This window comes from Phytophthora infestans, genomic scaffold (genome assembly GCF_000142945.1).
Source record: "Phytophthora infestans T30-4 supercont1.4 genomic scaffold, whole genome shotgun sequence".
Classification (NCBI taxonomy): domain Eukaryota; phylum Oomycota; class Peronosporomycetes; order Peronosporales; family Peronosporaceae; genus Phytophthora; species Phytophthora infestans.
In genome coordinates, this window is record NW_003303755.1 from 1,138,887 (window position 1) to 1,153,766 (window position 14,880).

The following is a 14,880-nucleotide window of genomic DNA, read 5'->3' on the forward strand; positions in this document are numbered from 1 at the left end:
CTTGGCACAAGCAAGATCTCGGTCAGTCGCAATCAGGCGAGGGAGTGGAATCGAATTTTCCAGCCGTAATGCCTTTATCTTTGACAATACCCAGTTGTAGTCAGGTGTTGCTTCGCCTGCCAGCCATACTTGAGCGAGCGGGAATATCTTGTTCATCTCAGTCAGTACCATTGCTTTCAGCGGGGGTAAGCGGTAACGCTTCGTCTTGTAGGTGCAGTAATGAACAAGAGGATACATAAAATGTTTTGCAAGGTGCGTGGTTGCGGAATGAGCCCATAGAAGATATTTCAGTCTTCTTGTATTAAAAGTAGCGTCAGCCTCATACGTGTGATAATTTTTTTGTTTTCGTAACTCCTTAATGGCATCTTGCTGCGACAACGCCGGTGGAGGAGCAATGGTGTACTTGCGTGCTTGAGTCATCGTCGTAATAGTTTGGTTTACCTGTGAGAGATGTAGAGAAGAGTGAATTTCTTCTATGCATCTAAATCTATTTTTTCAGATAAGAAAGTGAGCTCCTTCTGTTCGAAAGTTTATTCTTGTTTTATTTATACATTTGTTGCGTCTGCTGTCATTTATGATTGTGCCTTCACGACAGTAATACCGGAAGTAACCCAACGGGCAAACGCCACGCCAAGATGAAACGCCGTGCAAAATCGTGAATGAGTCAAACGTTGTGTATCTTGATGCTGAAATATTGATAGACATGCTGGGTCCCAGCATGGGACCAGCTGATTCTTGCGCCACATCTGGTTGGCCTTTCGCACGCACCATTACGTTTTAGACTTTCCCGTTTTTCAACTCGGACACGGCCTCAGTGTCAGCTGCTGGAAACGTAGCTCTCGTCAGTGATGTCCAGCATATGGAGCTCATATTAATATAAGTCCGATTGTAAAAAATCGACTGTGAGTATTAAAAGAAACTGGTCGACCTCAACGCTAAATTCTGAGACGAGGGGTTGTCAGAAAGTATGGAAAGTTTTGGTTCTGGTTCTCAAGTAAGAAGAGAAAGAAGAGATCTGCTCACCACCACACAAATACACTCTAAGGCGTCTAAGACGTAGTCTGCGCCGACCCACAAGTGCTGTCTTAAACCTTGTACGTCTTTAAAGTTATGAGCCCAAGGAGAGAGCATGGAAGGTCAGAGAGTTGATACTATCCGCTCGCTCAAGTTCGACGGCAAGAATTTTCTTGCATACAAGGAAGGCCTTAAGGCGGCATTACGTGCTCGAAAGTGCTGGAAGATCCTGATTGGAAGAGAGAAAAAGCCAGAGAAGGACGGCACGGGTGCTACGAAGCAGAAACGCAAAGAATATCGGAACAAGGTGCTGGTGCTGAATGATATTCTGACGAATACGTTGGATGATGGAACACGAGTCCGATTAGCACATTTGAAGCGTCCTCAGGTCAAGTGGGCTGCACTGGTTGATGATTTCGAGAAGAAGTCCTTTGCAGTAGGATTGTTCAAGCGTCGAGAGCTTCTAAATGTCGAATTTGATCCGGAAAATGAATCGATCCCTGATTTTATTCACAGAGTTGAGGCCATTCGACAGGAATTAACGCTGATGCATGAGGAAGTTTCGGATAGAGAAGTTATAACTGCTTTATTGACTGGTCTTGGTGATACTTATGAGAGTATGGTTGAAACTTTCGACAATTTGGATGACATCTCTCTACAGCAAGTGAAAATCAAGCTCACCAGTCGTGAAGAGCGTCTGAATCAGGCTAAAGCGGTGAAAGAGACTAAGGCACGAAAGAAAGCAGGTTTCAGGCTAGAAAATGAAACGTGGATACTAGTGCCTAGACCAAAGAATGCTCACATACTCAGAAGCAAATGGGTGTGGACGTTGAAGGAGAACGAACTAAGGATGTTACGATTCAAAGCCCGATTGGTTGTAATGGGTTGTTTCCAGATTTGCAGAATTGATTTTGATGAGACGTTTGCCCCGGTTGTGAGATTCGAGACTCTGAGACTCGTCTTTCTATGGGCTGGTTTGACTAAAGCAGTAGTGAAGCAGTTTGCTTTTGTGACTGCCTTCCTAAACGCCCCCACCGAACGCATCATTTTCATGGAACAACCTGAAGGTTTTGTAAAGCGTGGATACGAAAACTGGGTGTGTCTACTGAAGAAGAGCATTTATGGATTACGGCAATCACCACGTAACTGGAACAACACGCTACATATCGTGCTGATTGAGTTTGGCTTTCATCAGAGTTATAAGGATGAAGGTCTGTACTGGATTCGGATTGAGGGCAGACTTGTCCTTCTGCCAATCTATGTGGATGATATTCTGCTAGTTGGTAAGGAAGAGGATGTGGATTTCGTAGATGCGGAGCTGACGAAGCGCTTTAAGCTAAAGTGTCTCGGTGATGTTAATTATCTATTGGGACTACAAATCCACTACGATCCTGAGACTCACGTTTTGTTCAGGCAAACGAAATACATCCAGGATATCATGGCAAAATTTAACATGGAGTCCGCGTACCCGGTACGCATTCCGATGACAGTGGATGGGGTAAAGTTGACAAATGCTAGCCCTGAAGAACAAGAGAAAAGTGAACGGTTGCATTATAGAAGTCTTGTTGGGTGCCTACAATATTTATTAAGTGGATCCCGACCAGAATTGGGTACAGCAGTTCGAATTTTGAGTAATTTTTTGGACAAATACGCTGTGACTCACTGGCGAGCAGCAAAGCGTGTTTGCGGTACTTGATTGGTACGCAGGACATAGGGTTACAATTTGACTTTAAAGAGGCACGACAATTCGACAAATTGAAGATCGAGGTCTACACTGATGCAAATTTCGCCTCGGAAGGCGGAGATATGAAGTCCGTAACTGGTTTTACCGTGTTTTGTAACGGACAACTTATCTCGGCGAAATGTTGGAAACAAAATACTCTTGCTGAGAGTACTTGTGAGGCCGAGCTGATTGCAGCGAATACTGGTATTCATGAAGCAATTTGGCTGGAGCAACTTGTGGATGAGCTAGGCTTGAAGAGAGAGACTACAACACTATACTGTGACTCTAGTAGCGCTAGTGAGCTAATGAAGCATGCTGGAAAGCATCGCAGAACCAAGCAGCTCAATATCAGTGACCTCAAGATTCGTGAGTACGTGAAAAAGCGGGGAGTAAAGCTAGAACCCGTTGCATCAAAAGAGAATGTGGCCGATATAATGACAAAACCTCTACCACAAGAGGCTTTTCAAGGTCACAGAGATACGATGGGAGTAAGCACCGCAGGGGTGAGCGCGGATGAAAGCCACGCTTTTACTGAACCACTGACCAGTGAAGAGAAGAATGTGAGGGATCAGAATGATTCCGAAGCCGACGAGCCCATGACAGAGAATGTCAATGAGAAACAGAAGGGTCGTCGAGGAATCCCAGTTCGCTTTGAGAAGAGATCCCGAGCTAAGCGTTGGCCGAAACGGCTATGAGCGTCAAGTAAGTGGCATGAGGATTTGGCAGCAAGGGCTTAGCGACTGGAAGAACTGAGACCAGATCCGCTCATGTGAGTTGGAACTTGCATGTGATATGATAAGAAGTACAGTGTGAGTGGTGTGAAGAGTTTGATAACTAATGGTGCTGATCTGTATACGTAGTTATGATGATATGCAGATAAAGACCATTGACGACATAAAGTTGATGTCGAGAAGAGAGTAAAAGAAACTGGTCGACCTCAACGCTAAATTCTGAGACGAGGGGTTGTCAGAAAGTATGGAAAGTTTTGGTTCTGGTTCTCAAGTAAGAAGAGAAAGAAGAGATCTGCTCACCACCACACAAATACACTCTAAGACGTAGTCTGCGCCGACCCACAAGTGCTGTCTTAAACCTTGTACGTCTTTAAAGTATAGTCCGGAAGAAGGACACAATACGCACAAAACCACGAGGTACATACATGCTCACTTCCAAAGAAGAGACTCCAAGGGAATAGCCCCTGTGCATGTTAGTACGAGCCCCAACTCCAAGTTTCTTATTCTCATTTTTTTTCTCTTAACCAACAACCGATTCTCAATCGACTTCCTATCCAACCTTCCAATCGATTGGAGCTCACGACAATTGGCAAAATAGAGACTACGTCTAAGACCCCGTAAAAACCGATACCTGAATTTCCGGGAGCCCGACATAAGAGTTACCTGCGACGTGTGAGAATCTGTGACGTGTGCCAGCGTCAACCCGTTGTTTCCCATAACATCAACGTTCCAACTGCCCAAATGGCTCTTTTAAATTCTCAAGCCTAATATAATTAATTACCCCGGTACGACGCAAATCGTGAATACACACTTAGCCTCATGAGTGTGTACTAGGAATTTGTATAAAAATCGGAACTGTCTCCGCCTCTCAGTACAAAGTCATATATTACCACTGTCTATGCATCCACACGCGCTCTATTAAGCTTGATCTGCATAAATGTGTGATGTAGGGATTTCCAGATTCGACCATACGTCAACCTACTTTAGATCTAGAATCGGCTCGGTCTGATAACCCCGAGCTTAGGAACAAAGGATCACGGTAAGTACTCAGCGATCTGTCCGGATGATGCTATCCGGATAGCCGCTGAGCTCAACGGTCGCCTGAACCCATCGGAAGGGTCGGTAGAGATCCGAAACGACTACATTTCACTAGATATTTGTATGAGAAGCATAGGATTAAATAGCAGAATTTTCCTAGTCCAAGACACGTGTACACTCTTCCTGAAAGTCCCTGCATAGGGCTGGATTATGCCTGCCGCCAGTACTCGAGAGGCATAGCTTGTAGGGTATTGACTGGTAGCGCCAAGAGATTAGGTCGGTCCGGGTAGGACAAAGTCTCGCTACGCGCGAAAGAAAGCCCCGCATACTCAGCGGGCCGGTACGTCGGATAGCCCGGGTGCCGTAACACTTCTAGCTGAGCAGCCTCTGCGCTCGGTGACCTGTAAAAGCGCTCGTGCGCCGTCGTCCATCCTTTGGTGGAGGGCACATGGTTTGTGAACGAGCTCAGCCGAACCAAACTCGGCGGAGCCTCGGAAGTGCTCTGACTTGGTTAGTCGGAGCCGAGTGGAAGCGAGCCACTCGTCTGTCCCGGAAGTGCCGAACCGCGAGGGGACCACCTTCTGCGCAGGCCATACAACCGCCGACCTAACTCGGCGATTTGTTGTGGTTTGTGTAAGGAATCCACATCTGATGTAATTTGTGTGTTCTACTACACCACAACTGGTGCCGCGACCCGGGAACAGGAGTGTGTGCTTGTTTTTGTAGGTGCCAGCTAGCCAAGTTAAGAGGAAGAGAGGAAAAAGAGAAGAGTGAAGATGGTCAAGGGATCAGCAACCCCGAGCGACGGAAGCCCCGCGACGGCTGGAGGATCGCCTCTCGCGGGGTCGGACCCGGCGGATCAACGACTCGTCGCCATGACGATGGAGGTGGGACGAACCGTCCAGTTCGACGAGGATGGCCAAGACCAGGAGAGCGACAACGGAGATGCAAGTGAAGGAGAGTATGAAGAGAAGGCCGAGACCGCTGAGCTCGGAGAAACGAAGACTTCCGCCGAGCTACTTGGCGAGGTGGAAGAGTTGACGCTGCAGGTGGGACGCATGGGAGCCCCACGTCCTGTCGAGCGCAACTTATCCGCCGAGCTCGACGAAGGAGCGGACGATAAAGAAGATGAAGAAGAACATGGCGTTGCTCAGGGGGACCGTCCGCCCCTTAGTCCGAAAGCGACGAGGAACGCCGATACGCCGAGCGCCAATAAAGTGTTGGCTCGACTTGGCGAAGAGATGAGAACGAGATCGGAATGGATGATGATGTTCGCGCCTGTTGCGATGGCGCAGGCGAAGTGGCCGATGTTGGGTCCCGAGTTAACTCAACCGGTGCGTGCAACCAACATCAATCAGTCGGTGGAAGAAACTGTGTTGCTGCTGAAGGCGATGGGCTATCGGTTCAACAGCCGACCAAACAGCCTCATCCTGTCCGACTGGAGTCTGACCCGCGGCGGAGCTGAGCTCTGGCAATGGAAGAAGAAGTTGAGAGTGGCGTTTGGATTGGAGAAGGCCCCTGGTGGAACAAAGCAGGTGTACAGCCGAGTAGCCGAGTTCAAAACACTCGACGAAGACCCAAGCAAAATTCCTTTGCTGAAGACCCCAGAGACGAAGAGACGTGAAGTGTTTCACGCTACGCAAGGCACTCCATACTTCGAAGACTCCCACATGCTGACTCCGATGAAGCTCAACCCGACTCAGCGAGCGCCGAGTCGTGGACAGCGGAATGCAGGTCGTTACCGTGAATTGTATGACGCTGCAGACGAAGCTAAGGCTTACGAGAAGGATGAGGAGGAGGACGATGACGCCTTCGATGTGAGAGGAAACCATGAAGAAACCGTAAAGGACTACATCCGAAGCTTGAGCTTCGGCGCGGCAGAAGAAGACTCGACTCAGTACCTAGAAGTCCGAACCCACCCCTCACTCGACAAAATCACCGAGTTCGAAGGAAAACGCTACCGTTCTGACGCATCGCTCCAGTGGCTTAAGCGTTTCATCTAGGAGATGAAGAGCACCAGGATGCCCCAAAGTACCTGGTGCGAACCCTTCTCGCTATGCTTGGAACGCGCGGCGAAGAGTTGGTATATGCAGCTGCCGAAGAAGACTCAGCGACGCTGGAAACTACTCAGCGAGGCGTTCCTGGACTATTATTGCTCACAGTTTGACCAATCCGCCCGCACTCGCTACTACTCGGCGAGACGTAAAGGCAACGAGCCGATCTACTTCTTCATCCGGCTCAATGAGTATGATCGGACAGCCAAGATCCAGTACGAGAAAGGTGGCGCCGACGCAGCTGACCATGTCGAGCACTTTTTGCTGCATTGTGGAGATGACGATGCGATGGATTTGATGTACCCCTTGCAGTTGGAAGACATTAGAAAGGTGGAGCAGATAATCAATCGTCGGATCCTCGGTGAAAAGCGCAAGAAGCAACGCGACCGACTCGTGATTGCACGAGGCCGAGACGATAAGCGGAAGGATCCAAGCCGCCGAGATGAACGCCGAGATGGACGTCGAGATGAGAAGCGCAGTCGCAAAGAAGACAACCGCGACCGCCGAGTCACTTACGTTGACGCAGACTCTGACGGGGAAGAACTACTCGATCAGAGCCCACCGAGTCTATACAACTCTGAAGACCAATGGGATGATGAGGACCAGCCCGGAGGTTACGACTCAGCGGAAAACGACGACTACATAGACGCCGGCGTTGCCAATGATAAGGGAAATACACCGGACCGCCGAGAGAACTCGGCGGGAGACCAGAATGGCTCGAATCGAAGTTGGGGGAACTCGGCGAATCGACCTCCGCGACCGTACAACCAACGAGAACAGCCGAACCGTGGAGATGGATCACGCGGCAACTCACAGCGTGGACCTTGTGCAGCTTGTGGAAGAACGGGGCACCCGGCTCACTACTGTCGGCGGCGCTGCAAATTCTGCAGACAAGTCCATTAAGTCGGCCAGTGCGAACTGTTTCGTCAATACGAGCTGGCTGCGTTCGTGAAGAACTCTGTCGACAAGTCGCAAGTGCCAGAAGACCTGCAAAACCTTTACCCGCCGAGTCATTTAAACTCAGCGGCCCGCCAACACTGACTGGGTTGGAATATGCCGGGCTGCCACAGTCAGCTGAACCTGCAGTTGAGGCGAACTTCTTGTTTGCCTTCGTAGGCGAAGCAGGACGGCCCGAGAGACGAAGCGGGGATGGCAATTGGATGTGTGAAATCGACGGAATTGAACGTGAGCTCAGTGAGTTAGATGATAACTACCGAGCGATTGCAAGTGTAACTCGGCAGTCAGACCAGGCTGTGCATCGTACCAGAATCATGAAGCTGCTTCCAGGAGAACGGCTGGGATGGTGGTCAGCACAGACGTTTGATCGCCGAGTTAGAATGAGAGCTCTCGTATTGGGGGCAGTGAACGACCAAAGGACCAAGATATTATTGGACACCGGAGCATATGTCTCGGCGATTAGTGAGTACTTCGCGATGAAATTGCGTCTCAAGAGAGTGGCCAGCCGAGATAAGCGGATCGACATACAAGGAATAAGTAAAGACAGAATGGTGACAACGTCACGAGCAGTTGTGAAGGTGACACTCGGCTGGGAAGTGGTATACGAGTTTGAAGTGTGGATAATGCCTCAACATGCTGGAATCGATTTGATTCTCGGCACTGACTTCATGATCCCAGCTGGGATCCGTCTGGATTTGTACAACTCGTCGGTCAAGATACCCGATGAGATGGTGATCCCACTCATCCGATCAAGTAATGCGCCGACAAAGACCGAGTTCGGACCAAATGTCCCATGTGGGCCAACAGACGGATTAGCAATCGAAAGTCGAATGACCGCTGAGTTCAAATTGCCCAGGCGGCAATCCAGTGAGTCGACGCATGACTTGTGGGTGCGACGGACGACGGGTTGAATTCCCACGGTTGATTTTAATCGCCGAAGAAGACCAACTCATGTATTAATTACAAATGTACGACCCAAGTCAGTCTGGTATCCACCTCACTTTTATGTGATAAAATGGCAACCACACGGAGTACTGGCCAATGAGGTATATGTCCGCGTGAACTCGGCGAAATACCGTGACTGGCAGATACTGGCATTTGAGTCAGCGATGGACAAAGATTTGCTGCAGAAGGAACAACGACTGTACGGAGAGAGAACCAGTGAATTGCACACTTAATTGTTGCGTTGGCACCTCAAATGCCTGTAAACACCCCAAGTTGCGTTTTGGCACATTCTCACCATGAAAAACACATTAAAATGCGTATTTTCGACAAAAAATACAGGGCAGCACCTCATAATATGGTACCGCCACACTGTGCGTGGACGGCCGCAGCTTGAGCAAGGGACCGCACATCCAGTCTCACCGACAGCCAATCACGTCGAGGCGGCCCCCTCACACTCAAACTCGTCGACCGGAAGATGCCGAGGGTGCTGCCGTGGAGACAGCTCGGCGGTGAGCTTAGCGCCGATGAAGCAGACGCCTCGTTTTCGCAGCTCAAGTCACATAGTACCGGAAAGAGCAACATTATGGCTTGTACTGCGTGTGGTGGCTACTCAGAGCACAGCATGCGGTACAAGCTACTACAATGCGAGTCTTCTACTTGCAGCGAACTTACGTGCTCTTGGCGTGGGAAAGTTTTGGTCTGCCTTGACACTGAGCGATACTCTATCTACGAGCTAGCAGAGCACTTTACGTGTACCACGTCACCCAAGCGCTTGAAGCTGTCAATTAAGCAGAAGAAATACCGCCGCGGGCTCGCGGAGGAAAGACTCCGTCCGTTGCGTATTCGGCATGCCATGGCCCGCAAATTTTCGCTTACTGCTGGAGACGTCCCACCGCTGGACAAGGTACAGAACTTCTGTAACTACTTTGCTCGCACAGAGCTGAACAATCATGACTGTCTTGATGACATCACGCAGTGGGTTCACCGTCGAGCGTTTGTGGGCAATGAGGGAGAGAATGACACGTTTACCTTTGGGTGGCGCCTCGATGAGACTGGAAAACCGATTGTCGGCGACGGATCTGATGAAGATCCCTTTATTGTTGGATTGAGTACGAAAACTATGGTGAGACGACTTGATTTGCCGACTGACAGCTATATTCTACACTTAGATGCGATGTTTAAGTTGAATACTTCGGATTATCCTCTGATTGTGGTTGGGATCTCTGATCGTGGGCGCAGTTTTCACTTGGTTGCGGTTTTTATCGTCTCGCAGCGCCTCCAGCCGATTTATGAGACCTGTTTGGCTTCATTGTGCCGCATCTTCACGTGGCTAACACAGAAGCGATTTGTTCCTCGCTTTGTAATGGGAGACGCTGAAAAAGCGCAGCGTAATGCGGTTATGTCGGTATTCAGCCATGATCCCAACCTCCAGTATTTGATGTGTTTTTTTCACGTTATGACAAACGTGGAAAAGAAGCTGAAGGGATTTTCCTCGCATGTAGCAGGGGCGTTAGTACGTGGACTATATGATCTGCACTTTGCGCGGGACCAACTCACGTTCTCTTGGATGCGGGACCAACTTTTGAGGAACTGGAGGTGTTACCCTGAACTATCCGAGTTCTGTACCTATCTAAACGATCAGTGGCTTACCGGTCACTTTACGCTTTGGCAGTGCTACTCGACGCCGAGTGGTTTTGCCACCACCAACAACCCAGTGGAGCAATTTAATAGGGTGTTGAAGCGAGACTACACGTTAAGACGGCGGTTGAAAATGGGCATGCTTTTAAAAGAGCTCAACGATTGCTGTAGCGATGAATCGAGTCGCATCAGAGTTTTCCGTACTCGAATCGAAGCTGCACCGACGTTGCCTCGCCGAGTAAACGAACTAGTTCGCGAGAAATTGCTCGAGCGTAACATTGAGGCCGATAGTGCAGTCGGAGATCCTGGCGTCATGCATGTGGTGGCTTACCAGGCCAAGCGAATTGTGGTGGAAGGAGCAAAACGTTCAACTGAGGAGCAGATCGCTGTATCTGCACAGATGGGGGTTAACTACGCCAGGATGGAGGTCGAGAGTGAACCTCCGTCAGGATGGCCTGTACAGCTTCGGTTGCAATGGTGCCCGTGCAACTACTGTTACAAGTTTGGGACCTGCGTACACTTGCTATTCGCCATGCGAGCGACTGATCGCCTTGATGAAGCTGGACGGCGGGTTCTAGTTAGTCGCCGCGCTACCGGAAAGCGCAGAGCTGAATGTCAGGGTGGCAGGCCTCCTAACATTGGCCCAGCACTCTTGTTGGAGTGAGTTCCACCTCCAGTACTTAGCGGTTGACCACAATATATGCCTATCTCCAGCAACTGCTACACGAACCTTTCCGCCCTAATATTTAGGATCAGACATTGCAGTAGGTGTCGCGGACGCTGTACCATTAGAGGAAATTTAGATTTGCAAAGAGGAAGCTCTAGAACTCGACAGATTGTTCGCACATATGCTGCACATACGTACGTGCGCTTCTGATGTACATGCAGAGGCTGTGAGGCCGAGGAAGGGGGAGAATATCAACTTCCGCGCGTGCAAGTGGTTCGTAGGGATAGTAGAACCTGTACGAGCTTGCGTTAGAATGCATGAAGTACTTGACTGAAGTACTGGACTGTCAAATGTTTTTTTAGTAAGAGCAAGCGTCATTTACAGAGTAATTAACCGAGCGTACACCTAACTCTCTACTCTACCCTGTCCAGCACTCCTCGCATGCGCATTTAAACCAGACTTCATCGCCGTAGTTGACTGTAATTTGAGTTCCGGCCTTTACAGCCTTCCACATAACAACCAAGACCTTCACTGAGCGTCTGTTGCGGACCTCCGAAAGTCTGCGTTAGGTTCACAGGCGTGTGATAGGAATCGCATCATGGAGCCGCACTTTTCTGCTTCGACGTAGACGAACTTCTTCTTGGCAGACTTGGTGTAGTACAACATCGTGTACCCGGAGTTCGTCTTCTTCGCTACCTCTGGCTGTCCTTTCGTTTGCGCATCATGTTCACTCAATTGACCAACGTACTCACCAAGAATGTCTCCTACGTCAAGATACGTTGTTGTGTAAACACCAATACCAACGCGCATAGTATCGAATAGACGGAGAGTAGCTCGGTTTCTTGGGGAATTACTGCAGACACCACCCAGCGCGCAGCAGTCAGCAGTGCAGTAAATAGACGAACGTGCATTGTCACAGGAGTCTAAGAAACAATCGCCCACGCATACACACGGGTCGAACTTGCCGACGTCAGGGAAAGTGAGACCACCAGGAACTCTGCACTCATTAATCTCGTCGACGCCGTCCGGCCACTCTACCGCGTTGTCGGGCGGTGGTAGTATTGGACAAATAGGAGCTGGGGCGTCAAGGGAGAACGTCGGCCGTTGGAAATGTAGCGCTTTCAGTCGTTCTCGAACTGATGGCAGGCGTAGGAAATCTCGCAGCTTCTTTGCCTTTAACGATTTTGCATAGTAGATATTGGTGCCGGAACGAGTGATGGGACTCATTGCCATATGTTTCTTCTTTAGTGATCGAGGCTGGTGCCACCCAATGGATCGCTTCTTTGCTTGGTGGCGAATTTTTTTCCGTCCCACGCGCGTAGGAATATCATTCAAATGGTCTTTTGCGGCCAACACTTCTTCCTCTCTAGGTATAGGATCCGTGGCATGTTCTGATGTATCCTCACTTCCAGTAGTTTCTTCAGTACGTGCGGGACTTAATACAAGCGAGGCATTTACAACTCCGACGACAGCTGAAGTGCTGGGGCTCGTATTGTCAATTTCATCCAACTCAATGATATCCGAATTTGATGCAGGCGCCACATTCTTCACTAAAACTTGACCTTTCGGGTTTTCCTCAAGTGGAAGGCGTTGAGCAGAGCCGTAAGCAACAGTTGAAGGTGGTTGGGTCCTCGTAGAGCTCGTATTCGAAGAACTGGAGCGTGCTGTAACTTCTACTTCGCCGTCAGAATCATCAGGTTGCCGCGACTTCTTTTGCTCATTCTCTTGTTGGATACGTACAGATGCTGCTGCCTAACCATCGGCGACTGCCTGACGCAGCGCAGAATTGAATCTGCTGGACATCGTAGGCTAATTTACCTCGCCGTCCTTCATGATGTATGTACGCAGCTTACGCCACTTGCAGACCTTGAAGAGGACGCCAGATGCGTCGGAAATACGCCTCATTACTTGGCGTTCCGACAACATCTCGCCCGTGTCCACACGGATCGGGTATTCGGGGTCTTCATTCTGAGAGATCTTCAAAACTCGTGCGATGCGATGACCTCTGGGATCGCCACCCACGAACATCCACGAATGATACTCGAATGTATACCCTGGGTGAAGAGTTTCTTCTGGTAGCTCTCTCAGCGAGAGACCTACCATGGCGCTGCCGGGAGTGCTGTACGGCGTCGTGCAAGCTCGTGTACTGGTGGAGTTTGTATGCCGCGGAGGAAGCTGGTGTGTGGCAGTAAGCACCCTCAACCCACTACATTCAGACAACATTCGCTCACGAGTGAGCACCGTTGGACTTGCGGACCGTCTATCATCCTGAGCGCGAAGTGAGCGAGAGATATGCGCGCACGGGGGGGGGCGGCCTGCTAACCGTCCTGTCCATAACGTTTTGTGGGATTGTTTCGGGTGTTTTTCAGGTCTGTACATGTAGATCTAAGGTTTTCTCGTACGGAGACTGGTTGTCACACCAGCCGCCAGCTGTGGAAAGACGAAAATACCCTATTCCGACGGCGGTGGAAAACCGACCCTCTCCAGTGGAGAACGGACCAGAGTTAACATGCGCCGAACGCTGGAGGAGGATCGAAGCTGATACAGGAGCCGACGAAGACCAGAGGCGTCGCGATAACGCCGACGTCAAATCAACTTCAGGGGTGACAAGGTGTGACCCGGCTATAAATTCAGCGTTCAACCTGGAAGATGCCCGAGCGGATCGTACGCCGGCGCTACACGATGGCCAATATGTCTCCTACCATCTGTCCAAGTTTGTAGACGATGGCGCCATTTCTGACGCCAGCACTAGCTCAGCGGTTGAAGGAACAAGTCCTGTAAGGACGAAGGAAGAAGCGTCAGCGACTGAAGACTCAGCTATAACAGAAGGAGACCTTGAAGAATGCTCGGAACTGGTCCTACGCGACGACCAGCCCGTTATTGACGACCGAACCAAGTTTGAAGTCAATAGACCAAATATTGTGGGCGAGGTGAACTCAGCTATGAGCACCCTGACCACTACAAGTGCTGGGATTAACCATGTGGTGACGGCGAACTCGGCGCTCGAAGATCCAGCCGTAAGAAATGACTTGGGGGCTGTCCCAGCGTGCCATAGGACTGCCGACTACACGAGTGAAGAGTGTGGACGCGTGGATGTCTGTCCTGCCGTCGCAGCAGACTCAGCGGTACAGCGCCCTAGCGTGACGACTGCAAATTCCAAGCTGGAGGTATTACTTTCAAGAGATGTCGAGGCTAACAGTGAAGGACTGAGCTGGACGGTGAAGACAAGTAACCACGGTGATGAAGGTGAAGCACGAGCCAAGTGTGGAGTCGATGAGTTAAGTTCTGCAGACGTGGTGAGCTCAGGGATGGGTACGCCAAAAGCCTGCATTATCCAGTCGGCGGCGGTTGTAATGGGCCCAGCTCCAATTACATAAGTAGGTAGATATTTCTTTAGTTATTACATAAATAGGTAAAGTGGCATACGGGTAGAGTGTGCCAAGGTGTCATCATCTGATTGGTTGATAGTGAGGAGCCAGACTCTATTATTGACCAATCAGATAAAGACATGTGTTTGAGTGGTTCACACGAGGCCAGGGGTAGCCGCCCTGGTCCTAAATAAATCAGAGTTGAATTTGACACAAACCTAAGACTTGGTTTTACTATTGCGAGCTTCCTCCACACTATAGTGTAAGCTAGTGACGGTATACCCCGTTACACCTGGTAGCACTTAGTAGTCCTTCCAACGACCAATTCTACGATGAGCCAAGTCCAGATCTCCGAAGCGACCCTGGAGCATGCTGCATTCCCCCATCTCACTCGCGTGGAGTGGGAGGCGCTTCACCGCCTCGTGGCGGTGTCCGGAGACGCTGTTGTCGCATCGCTGCTGAGCTCAGCGACGCCCGACCAGCAGCGTCTTGCAACACAAGAGTTCATGGAACGCGAGCTCGCCGATGCGAATCGGCGGGTGTCAACTCCCTCGCGTCCATCCCAGAATGACGTCGTCAAGATGGAGACGTCTACGTATTCTGGCGCCGGTGAAAACCGGCTCCCGCAAAACCGGTGGTTCCGCGAGATCGACATCGCTATCGCCTCGCGACGCATCGAGGCGTCATCCGCCAAGATGAACTTCCTCCTCTCCCGGTTAACCGGGAAGGCCAACGAATGGGCCCT